The 12894-nt window shown below is 36.4% G+C and overlaps 1 long non-coding RNA gene and 1 pseudogene across 1 annotated transcript; both read left to right on the top strand.

Annotated features, from left to right (window-relative positions):
* The first annotated feature begins 3348 nt into the window (after positions 1 to 3348).
* LOC113053902 (proto-oncogene DBL-like) lies at positions 3349 to 11971 on the top strand (annotated as a pseudogene).
* Positions 6157 to 6891, top strand: LOC113054326 (uncharacterized). The gene is made up of 3 exons (XR_003277362.1): positions 6157 to 6197; positions 6552 to 6643; positions 6781 to 6891. It is a non-coding gene; the product is annotated as an uncharacterized LOC113054326 (long non-coding RNA).
* Positions 11972 to 12894: the final 923 nt, after the last annotated feature.

The raw sequence follows: 12894 nt of genomic DNA, 5'->3' as shown, positions 1-12894 counted from the left end.
ACTTCATTGGACAACTTTAATGGGGATTTTCTCAGTATTTAGATTTTTTTTGCACCCTCAGATTCCGGATTTTCAAATAGTTGTATATCGGCCAAATATTGCCTTGTCCTAATAAACCATACATCAGTGGAAAGATTGTTTATTCAGCTTCTAGATGATAAACTGACACTTAAGACTGGTTTTGTGGTCCAGGGTCACATATGGGGACATTTTAATCACAATAATGTAGCTGAAGAAAAAATTACACATTTAAATAATTAATTACATTAGATATGTTGTTGATAGATAGGTTAATAATAACAAATAATTTGAAAAATAGTAAAAAAAATAAAATAAAACAAAACAAAATCATAAATTAAAATAAAAATAAAAAAATAAGTCAGAAAGAGCTTAGTCTGTCACTTCTAATATATCAGTTATATTATAATTATATTCAGTTCAGAGTGTGAAGATTTAGGATTTAATCCAAAGGTAATTACAGAAGAGCTCATGTGCGTCTGTAATTATACTTTAGGCATGTGTGGGCGGGCTTGTTGAGAAAGAAGTAAAACCCAGGTAACAAAGAGTCAAAGTCTGTAGTGCACATATAAACATATGATTACTTATTTCTAAACAACTCCTAAATGAATAATCACATAAAATATTGTATAATTATTCAGAAATAGAAGTGAAGTCATATTTCACTTCTTGTATCCATTGTACACAGGACTGTTGAATAATTTTTATCTAAAATTTTCTGACTCAACCAGCAACAGAGACTTATAATGTAGCAAATATTATGTAGAAGATTTCTTAAAAACAATTTTTAACTTTGAGTAATTTATGATCCAAAAACTATGGTAATGACTGGCTTAAAAGGAGGCTACCTCACATCTCCTAAATATATGCAAAGTTACACATCCTCCCTGGATGGTATCTGCATAAACAGCATTTGCATTAGCCCAACTTCCATATAAACATTATTTTTGTCTGGTTTGACTGGACTGATTGATATCCAGTTTGGTTTTGGTGCTGTGGACCCATAGCTGGCACAGATTGCTTCAGAGTTTAATCTCTCTTAATCTGTCTACACTCCAACTTTGCCTGTAATGGGATTGTGTCTACTGAGAGCACAGGATGGATTCTCTCTTTATTAGAATGCGCTTGAAGTCCTCTGTGACAAAACCAATGTCACTCAAATGAAGTAAAGACCTATGAACTCCGGCCTGACCTTTTGTAAATGCCCAAGGATTTCAAAGATCTAGACGGTGCTCAGCACCTTCCTGGCATGTATTCAGGCTTCCACTTTGATTAAGCTTTTTAATCTTTGTTCTGGACGTCCAGAGTGAGAGTGACCAAACAGTTCTCAAATATTTAGTCTTTTGTGCATTATTGCTTATATAAGTCTTCTTGAAAATGCACTGAATGACTCTTGAATTATGTTAAACCTTGACTAAAATTGAATTGGAATTGTAAACGGGGGTGGGGGGTTGTAACGGGGTGGTGTTGGCGCAGTGGAAAAAGACACATGCCTTTGGTGTGAGAGACCCTGGTTCGACTCCACTGTGAGACTCCAATGTGTCCCTGAGCAAGACACTTAACCCCTAGTTGATCCAGAGGCATGCGACCTCTGACATACAGTATATAGCAATTGTAAGTCGCTTTGGATAAAAGCGTCAGCTAAACGAACAAATGTAAATGTAAAAATGTTATCAGTGTCTTTCATTAAGAAAATACATAATGCCTAAGGATGGATTGGAGAAGAGATAGTCACCCCCCTACAGGCCTTTACCTGTAATGTGCATCATTAAGCTGAAAAATTGTGGTTTGCAAATGACAAGTGAAATGGGTCAGAGTTTGTGTTCCTATGAGTGGAAAACCAGGTGCTCATTAGTTCTCATGATCACAAGGCTTGGAGAACATTTTAATTCACATGTTCTATTTATAACTTCTATGAATGCTTAAAAAGCTCAATAACAGTGGCTGCTGGTGTTGAGCCATCCAGATATTTGGTCAAAGTTCATGGGCCTGTCTTTAAATTTGAATGACTGCCAGCACTTTCTAATATCTTTTAATGTAATTGTTGTGTAGTTATATGGTTATGAACCTCATTAGAGACATTCATTTTTTCTCACACTGGTTGCTGTGCTGGTCATCCGTAATCAGCCTAAAACTTAGGTCATCTTCATAGTTCCATGTAGTCACTAGCAGTATATGCTATACTTTGCTATACACATTTAGAAGAGAAGGTACAAAAGCTGTCACTGGGGTGATACAATATAAAAAGTACACCTTTGCACATTTAGTAAGTCCATTAAGTACATCTATGTGTGTGTGTGTGTGTGTGTGTGTCTCTGTATACAAACAAGTAATGTTTTATCTATAGTCAGGGACACTCAGTCACATTAAATTAGATTTTAGTAAAATGATATAAAGCCAGTTAATTTACAAATTATATTAAAAATTACTAACGTATTATTTTTTTATTATACATACATGAAAATATTTCTTCTATATTTATATTTAATAAATAAGAAATATTATTATATAATTATTACTCGCATTTATAACTAGATATATAACCATACATACACATACACAAACACATACACATACACACTGTATTCATAATTTTACATTTTATATCACATTTATTTCAGGTATATGTTTTATATATATATACAGTACAGACCAAAAGTTTGGACACACTTTCTCATTCAAAGAGTTTTCTTTATTTTCATGACTATGAAACTTGTAGAGTCACACTGAAGGCATCAAGGGCTATTTGACCAAGAAGGAGAGTGATGGGGTGCTGCTCCAGATGACCTGGCCTCCACAGTCACCGGACCTGAACCCAATCGAGATGGTTTAGGGGTGAGCTGGACCGCAGACAGAAGGCAAAAGTGCCAACAAGTGCTAAGCATCTCTCGGGGAACTCCTTCAAGACTGTTGGAAGACCATTTCAGGTGACTACCTCTTGAAGCTCATCAAGAGAAGCCAAGAGTGTGCAAAGCAGTAATCAAAGCAGAAGGTGGCTACTTTGAAGAACCTAGAATATGATATATTTTCAGTTGTTTCACACTTTTTGTTATGTATATAATTCCACATGTGTTAATTCATAGTTTTGATGCCTTCAGTGTGAATCTACAATTTTTATAGTCATGAAAATAAAGAAAACTCTATGAATGAGAAGGTGTGTCCAAACTTTTGGTCTGTACTGTATATATATATATATATATATATATATATATATATATATATATATATATATATATATATATATATATATATATATATATAGCCTTATTATTATTATCGTTGTTATTATTATTATATATGAATGAGCTGATGTAATAGTTTGAGGTGGCGGTTTACTGCCCGAGTGTGTATCGATCTCTGTCCATGGTGCTGGATTTCATAATTCATGTCCTCCATACAATGTGACTCTTGCAGTTTAATCCAATCAGGTCTGATTCGAGCAAATTACACAACAATGTGGTTTCGTACATAGATTTTGTTCCGCGTTACAGTCCTGCAGGCAAAGTCATGGAAGGGGGAAGTTGTGAGGCTAAGAAGTAGAAGTGTGTCTACATCCATACGAAAATGGCAATTCAGAAACAATGGCCGAGGCTAATCCACTCAGGGGACTGCCCCGGATCCAGAGGGCTGCGGTAAAATACATTCTTCTTTGTTTTGGACCGGGTTTATGCTGCAGAATTGAGGCGAGTCTGGTTTGCTTTTGATTAATGAGAAACTATCAACAAGACTATAAACGCACGCGTTTGTTATAATAATTATTAGTTAGGACCGGGATAATTATTGCAATCAGCAGTATTGTTTTATATTTGATATAGGCATGTGCAGTGATCGGTTTTTGAAACACCTGATACTAATAAGGTAACAGATCTTTTGCCCAGTCTGTTTAACTGATACACTGATTAAAAGCTGGGAACATTATGTTGTTCTTGCAGGAAGAAATGGGCCGTGCTCAAAATATTGTACTACATGGGCACCAGTTGGCAGCGAGTCATCACTATGCTCTTCCCCTGATTGTTCAGCGCTGCAATAAACTGAGGCATCACTCTGACACTCTCACTACAGCTCTTCATGTCAAACAGGCATCTCTCATGTGCATACGAGACTTGCTGTTGCGGTTGGAGGAGGTAATAATGATGCAAATGCAATAAATATGTAATTTATCCAATTTATGCAAAGCATGTACAGACTCTGCATATCTGTGTATGTGCAGACTGTGCATTGGTGTAATGAGGGTGCCTATCTGCTGGCAAACCAGCTGCTGGATAAGTTTCAGTCAAAAGAGGGTGTGCAGGCAGCCCTGCAGGACATTGAGAAACTGATGGAGACAGATCCTTCAGTGCTGCGGTCTAGCCCAGACTTTCTTAGTCTGGAATTTGAAGCAATAATCACTCCACAGTTGCAGGTACTGACATATTTTATGATAAACTATTTCTTTATTAGCTCTATAGCAAGCAGATTAAATCCGCAGTTGCTTCAAGTGAGAAAAGTCACTATTCATGGCCGTTTACCATTTTATGTAATGTGTCTAGCCTCGCCTCCAAGGTCAAAAATGCTGAAGACAAGTCTGTTCTTTCAACAGCGTTAAGCAGTTTTGAGCTGTAGCTAGCTCGTGCTTTGTCTTTCTTAACTTAGCCTTTCTTAGCATTTTCAGATTTCCAAGTAAACCAACCAATTAACTATGTTATAAAATCGTTGATGGTCTAGAGAAGAAATTTTAAATTAAGGCAAAGTGCAGCTACTTCCCGCACATAACAACCGGAAGTCTTATCTAATGTTTTATTTTAGTCACAATAACCTTTTTTATATTGCATGGCAGAAACAAGCTTCCATATATCTAAGCTCTCAAAAAGCAATATTATTTTTTCTCTGAGTACAGACACTGGAATGCAACGATGTAGAGTCCCTCTTTTTCTACAGCATGTCCTTACTAATTTTCTATCGATCAGGTACGTATTTTAAGTTCACACTGTTCCTTTCTTGTCAGTCTCAGATACAGCAATATCTCGCAATATCTCGACAAAATGAAAATGTATGTTTATGAATCATGAATTTCTTCTCAACCTCCTCTCTTTGTCTGTCTCTCACCAGTATCTTTCCCGTTCTGTCCTCATATCTTTCTTCCCCTCTCTCTTCTGTTATTGCCCATGCCTCCCTCGCTTCTGCAGCCACGTAATGAAGGAGCTGATTGAGACAGAGAGAATTTATGTGGATGAGCTTCTGTCTGTTTTGCGGGTAATGTCTAGACCAAATGGCCTTGAAATTATTGGTCTGTGTTTTATTTTCCCTCGTCCCATTTGCTGTGCAGCTGTAATATTGTAGATGACCTTTGGATGCACTCATTTGGAAACCACATCTTTCCTTTCAAACTGTAGTTTAGTGGCATGGTGCATTAGAGCCTGGTCACGTAGTTACATACACATTTTCCACTGGTAATGTGATGTTTTCTGTACAACTGTTGATGGAGACTGCCATTTAAAAACAAAACCAACTCTGGTGTGTCTGATTTGATACAGTGCACACAACATGAAAAGTTTACAATTAGAGCTAATTTAATAGTTAAAAAAAAAGCATGCTGTATGATATTGTGACAGGGTTACAGGGCAGAGATGGAAAACCCATCTCTCTATAATATACTGCCATCTGTACTGCGAAACAAGAAAGAAGAGCTGTTTGGAAATCTGCCAGAAATCTATAAATTCCACAGCAGATGAGAAAAATGGCCACACACATGGACACATGGACACACATTCATACTGATCCTGTCTTTGCTGTGCAGGATATTTCTTCAGGACCTCGAGAGCTGCTTAGAGACCCCGCACGTCCTGATTTTGCCAAGTCCGATGTGTTCCTAGGTCAACATATTTTGTTGACCCTGGAACAACATTTTACTCCAAAAATATATTCTTAACCATATCCCTACACCTAAACCTAACCTTAACCATGAGTAATCCCTAAAATCAGAGGAAATGATAGATGAATGACACTGATGTACAAGCACCAAACACTGATTTTAAGAATAAACTTCACAAAATCTATAAACTGGTTCTTCAAATCTGATTGGTTAATCACAATGTTGTTCCAGGGTCAACAATGATGTTGTCCCAGGAACATGTCTCACTTGGTAAAATCAGGTTAGGCTAGAGACCCCAGAGAGAGTGGGAGAGTGCTTTCTGGAACGGGTGAGCCATTCTGTGCCAAACATATATACTGCATATGTAAAGACATTACAAAAGATTAAAAGTTACAAGATATAAAGCTACAAAAGATTTTCTATTTTTAAAAATAATGCTGTTTTTTTTTTTTTTACTTTCTGAGCATCAGAATCCTGAAAAAATGAATCAAGGTTTCCAGAAAAAAACGTTTTTAACATTGATAAAAATAAACATTTTAGACTGTGAACTCACAATCACAGCTCAGGTAAATGTAATTTGTTCTGGTCTGGTTCTGAAGATTCGGTACTGACAGACTAGAAAAATAATAGAGGAAACATCTGGATACTTAAAGCCCATTAAGAGGAATTAATGCTTTTGCAGAAAGAAACTTTCAGGTCTATGAGTGCTACTGCCAGAACAAACCTCGCTCAGATGCCCTCTGGAGGCAATGTTCAGATTCAGCTTTCATCCAGGTATTGTTGTGGATATTTTTTTTATATCACACAACCATACATTAAAAACTGATAAACATGGCTACAATAAACAACACTAGCAGGTGTTAATAGGGATAGATTGCTAATTTTTGCTAATTTAGAATTCTTTCTTATAGGAGTTAAAAAAAGAAGCTGGATCATAAACTAGGTCTGGACTCATATTTGCTGAAACCTGTTCAACGTTTAACCAAGTACCAGCTTCTTCTGATGGTGCTTAACCAGAACAACCCCCCCCACCCCGACACACACACTGATGTCTATTGCACTAAATGCTGTCTGTCTCTCTGATTAGGAACTATTAAAACACAGCTCAAACTCACAGTATGCATCTGAGATGTAAGGCGCGCTAAATGCCATTCTGGATCTCCTCAAGTCTGTCAATGACTCCATGCATCGAACTGCCATCAGTGGTTATGAGGTGTGGCCAAGAAATGAGGAAGGATAGAGGAGGAATATTAAAGGAATAGTTCAGCCAAAAATTAACATTTGCTCAAAAATGGCCTTCCATTAAGTTTGAATGTGCTTCTATTGACATTCCCACATTTGCTTTCTTTTTATTTCCTTTGTATCTAGGGCGAATTGAGTGTCCTGGGCCGTGTCCTTATGCAGGGGTCTTTCAGTGTCTGGATCAAACATAGGAAAGGGCCAACACGCATGAAGGATATGGCTCGCTTTAAACCAATGCAAAGGCATCTGTTCCTTCATGAAAGAGCTCTGCTTTTCTGCAAGAAGAGAGAGGAGAGTGTAGAGGCACATGATCGGACAACCTCTTACAGCTTCAAACACTGGCTGATGGTGAGAGAGAATATCAACTTATTTGACATTTAAACAGTCACTTTGTCAGAACGTATTACTACTTTTGAATGACTGCCAAAGCAGAAAGATACTTTTTGCCGGCAGATTTTGCAATTATGACATCCATCATGCAGCTAACCATTTTTGAGCATGTTGTTGTGTTGCACAAATGCTGAAGTTAAGCACCTCTTTATTGTGCTCCAAAGAGATGGAAATTTTTTTATGAAAGGGATTTTAGGCTTAACTCAAATTCCATTGGCCGTTAAAAAACCCACAAGGTTATGTTTTCTCTGTTTCTTTTGTAGATGAGTGCTGTTGGTATCAGAGAAAATGTCAAAGGGGATGTAAAGAAGTTTGAAATGTGGTATAACGGAAAAGAGGAGGTGTATGTTGTTCAGGTGAGTCATTTTATCAAGGTTAAAACTCCACAGTATGGAGTACATTAAAAAAAGTTACAAGTGCCTTTGTCATCACTTAATAACGCCTCCTCAATACCTCTTCATTGATGGAGATATTAAAAAAAATATCTTGTTTACAATGAATGTGAATGTCAAGTGCTGAACATTAAATTTAAGCTTTTTTGCAAAAATTAGAAAAACTAAAAATTAGAAAAAAAAAGAAAAGAAAAAAAAAACACTTTAGAGGAACTAATTAGCCATTTTTAAGACCACTTTGAAAATGTGGGATTCAAAATCTAATCTAACTGATAATAAGGATTTTAATAAAAGGATTTAAGAAAATAAAAAACATTTAAGTGTATGATGGGTTTAGTTTAAACTTTCTACTAAAATTGTTATGATAATAATATAACGTGTAAATAAAAATAATTAAAAATAATTAAATGTTAAAATTATATAAAATAAAATTTGTAATATAAATTAAAATGATTTATATTTAAAATTATATACCTGTATATTATACATATAAATTAGTTATATAAAATATATTCTAAAAATGTGAGTAAATATTATATAAATAAAATAAAATATTAAACAAGAAAAAATATGGTGGCCTCAGAAGTTTGTGTGCAAAAAAAAATAAATAAATAAATTTGTATTTTGTAATTGTTTTATGTTGCAGGCTTCAACTGATGTGAAGACTGTATGGCTCACTGAGATCCTCAACAATCAGCAAAAGATTGACAAAGGTTCCTACACTGCATTTCCATTTCTGTTGATATCAGTGCTGAATTCTGAATTGGTGAATCTTAATGTCTTAATTAAATCTTTTGTGTTTAGTGTGTTTCACTTTCTCAGGTGATGCTCACCCGGTTGGTGAGCAGACATTATCTCCTCCCTTGGCCGACAGGTGATCCTCACTGTACTCCTGTAACCCCTCACATTCTTTTTACAATCTCTTCTAGAGTATGGATGTAAAATGTTCAAATCAAAATTCATATTTGCATATGGAAGGATCTATACAAAAATCAACAGAATTTGTTGAACAGTGTTGCCTTATAAATCACATTCATATAGACTGTATGCTTTGAGCCCATCTACATGATGGATATAGTACAAAATACAAATCAGTACCATTCTGGCATGAAAAACACTCTTGAAGCACACATTCTTGCCATTTCTGAAACCTGCTTGAAACATTTGGATTTTGAGAATAAAACATAAAATGCATTATGCATATATAAAAGATACAAGCATAATTTTACAATAAATAATAAAAGTTACATTTATAATTACATTTGGAAAGTAATTTGCAGCAGATGGTACTTTGTGTTTGTTCTTTCAATTTCTTAGAATTTTGTTGTTCAATGGAACAGGATTGGGATCAATGTCATGTCAACTCTGCTAATATTAACGTTTTTTTTCTGCTGCTTAGGTTGTTTTGATGTCCTTCCTCACAGCAAGCTCCCAGGTGCCATCTGTCAGCTCTGAGGAGGCCAATTCAGGCCGCGTGAGTCCGGTTTTGACAGAGGCCATTTTAACTGGCATTTAGTCGAGTTGACAGGAGCAGGAAAATTCACTATGCTATGGAACATAATGGTACATGGGATTTTTAATATGTAAGATGTAAATTGAATCTTGTAATGATTTACGACCCATTCGGGGAGAATGTCGTTATGGTTCGGCTGGTTGTGGGTTGCAGGCTGGCCAGGGACATCTCACTCAGTGGACATCAGTTAGGGTTTGGAGGACTGGACCACTGACCTTTCGAACATTTCAGACTCTGATGAAGAAGATGATGTATTGCTTGTAAGCTTGGACATTTAGATATCATTCCCAGTTATTCGGGTGAAACTTCATCAGCATTAAAGGATTTTGATTGTACAGTATAGTCCATATGATGGCTTTGACCTTGTATTAAGCTCAATTGTTTGTTGTCTTTTAGGTTCCTGGAAAGTATAGAGCAATGGAGGACCACTTAAAGTGTGGCAAGGATGATGTAATCATCAAATGTGGTGATGTCATTCATGTGCTAAAGGAGAGTGCTATGGGGCTTTGGTGAGTCACATTTCATTATTCATTTGTTCTTAAGTGGAGCAAAACATACATAAACATAGAGGGCAGAGCATTCTGATATTTAAAGGGGCAGTTCACTCATCCATGAGTAACAGAGGAATAAGTAGTTGGATTCTGATGACCGTATTTTCCGGACTTTAAGTCGCACTTTTTTTCATAGTTTAGCTGGTCCTGCGACTTATAGTCAGGTGCGACTTATTTATCAAAATTAATTTGACATGAACCAAGAGAAATGAACTAAGACAAATGAACCAAGAGAAAATATTACTGTCTCCTGCCGCGAGAGGGCGCTCTATGCTGCTCAGTGCTCCTGTAGTCTACACTGAAAACATAGAGCGCCCTCTCGCGGCTGTAGACGGTAATGTTTTCTCTTGGTTCTTGGTTCTAAATAAATGCGACTTATAGTCCAGTGCGACTTATATATGTTTTTTCCCTCATCATGACGTACGTTTATGTGTAGTTTGGGGTAACAAAGGGTTTTATGGGTTTGACTGAAATAATAATGAAAAAATACACTTTAAATCAATGTTTCAGACAACAACAACAAAACAATCTTGCCTAGTTATCAAAATTGCTATAAATGGCACTATGTAACGCTATAATTCCCACAGGCATGTTAACAATTTGACTTGTGGAGGTGAAGGAAAACTCCCTGTTGATACACTGCTGAGAATGCTGGGAGATGCAGATGCAGGTTTTATAAGCCTACTAATTAAATTAATGTTTATTAAAGCAAACTGATTGTATTTATTTAAACATATCTGTACTGCTGAAGCTTTTCTTTCTCTAAAGCATTTTGGTGTTGTCTCATAGATACGGGAAATATAAACAGCAGGAAGCCCAGCAACACGTAAGTACATAAACCACATGTTCACAAAGCTCACACAAAGTGACAACCCTAAAGGCCATTATTGTCATTAAGGACTGTGCCCAGTCACGCCAACCTGAAGCACACAAGCAAACAACAAGTCAGGAAAACAGAGCCGCCTAGTCAAGAGAAAGTTTCCATCTGCCGTCAGTGGGGATTCTGGATTATGCTGCATTTAAAGACAAAAGGAGATTCCTCTCTCTCCTCGAATAAGCCAATGACACGCCAACAATACAGTATGGAAATAAAAGTAGCTTTGCAAAGCACTTACTGATCTACTTCACCCCTGGAAAGAACCATCACCATGCTGTGCCATAACATGATATAAAACATGTATTTGTGTAGTTAGCAGAGTATTTAACTGTTTAATAAAAACAGGAAGGTTTACTGCATGGATGTAAACTGGCTTGAGAGAATAGTAGACTATTTTTTCTCTTCTTGAATGGGTACATTGGTTGGACATTTATTTAAAAAGCCATTTTAGTTCTGGAATAGACACCAGTGATACAAATAATGAGGGATAAACTAAACATTAGTATGAAGTTAATGAACCAAAACCTAACATTCCATTTCAAAACTTACCAGGATGACACTATTTCCTATTTTTTATTACTCTGATTTTACTTTGGCACTAGTATTTCTCCAAGAAATGTTTAAAAGAAATATGTGCAAGAAAAATTATTTCAGAGAGTATGTGAGATTACAACTTGAACAAATCACTTACAAATCGCTTACAACTTCTCTATACAGCTGAGTTCATCAACCATTACTCCTTCGAGGACAGCCAGAAACCTAGGAGTTGAGATGGATCATCAGTTAAGCTTCACAGACCACATTGCTACAACGCCCCGGTCCTGCAGATTTGCGTTATACAACATTAGGAAGATTAGACCCTTCCTGTCAGAACAAGCTACCCAACTTCTTGCCCAAGCTCTTGTTCTCTATTATTGTTCTCGATTATTGTAATACTCTCCTGGCGGGCCTTCCTGCATGTACTGTCAAGCCTCTGCAATTGATCCAGAATGCAGCCCCTCGCATCAAATTCAAGGTACTGATGCTTGCCTACAAGACGAACACTGGTATGTCACCAACATGCCTAAACTCACTGGTTAAATCTTATGTGCCCTCCAGAAGTTTGCGCTCTGAAAGTGAACGACGCCTTTTGGTGCCATCCCAAAGAAGTTCAAAATCACTCTCACGGTCCTTCTCCTGGACTGTGGCCAGCTGGTGGAATGACCTCCCAATCCCAATCCAAACAGCGGAGTCTTCACTCATTTTCAAGAAACATCTAAAGACTCATTTTAGTCGATAGCACTTAACCAACTAATACTAGCACTTTTCCTTGTTTTCTTGTCCTTTCATTAAATAAACAACAACAACAAAAAAAACCTGGCTATGCGTTCTATACTAGACTAACTGAGACTTGTCATTGCACTTGTATACTGTTGTTGTTCTCTTGTTGACCTGAGTGCTTCTATTGTTCTCATTTGTAAGTCGCTTTGGATAAACGCATCTGCTAAATGATTAAATGTAAATGTTAAATTTCAATTACTAGTCAGCAATGTGATTGCTTTATAGCTTCACGGTTATGCTTAAAAGCATACATCTCACCCATGAGATGATCTGTGTTTATATTCAAATTCACTTTAAGCCAGATCAAATATGGCTATTCTGGACAATTTAGCAAATGTTCTTAGTCATCAATGTGTTTTTAAATGGGTTTATGGAAGAAACAGCATAATTTATGTGTTCATATTTTGTTTTTGTTTTTTTAGCACATCCATCATATTTGGGTCAGTTTTAGTCACTGAAATAAAACTTGTTGGTATGCATCATTATAATGTCCATTGTAAACTTGTCCATTCCATTCTTTCTTTTTTTTTATGAACTTTCTCTGCACTCACAATGAGCACTTTGTTAACCGCTTAGAAACCACTGAGGTGAATTTACATGAGCTAACCTCATTAACAACGGGAATGAATAGAGACATTATTGTTCAAAATTTTGGGGTCAGAAAGATTTTTCTGCATGTTTCTTTTTTTTTTTTTTTTTGTCTGAAGGAAATAAATATTTTTTTAAAGAAAGGATGCATT

The sequence above is a fragment of the Carassius auratus genome, chromosome 35 (genome assembly GCF_003368295.1).
Source record: "Carassius auratus strain Wakin chromosome 35, ASM336829v1, whole genome shotgun sequence".
Classification (NCBI taxonomy): Eukaryota; Metazoa; Chordata; class Actinopteri; order Cypriniformes; family Cyprinidae; genus Carassius; species Carassius auratus.
The sequence above is the reverse complement of the archived record's forward strand: the minus strand, read 5'-3'. Positions and strand labels throughout refer to the sequence as shown.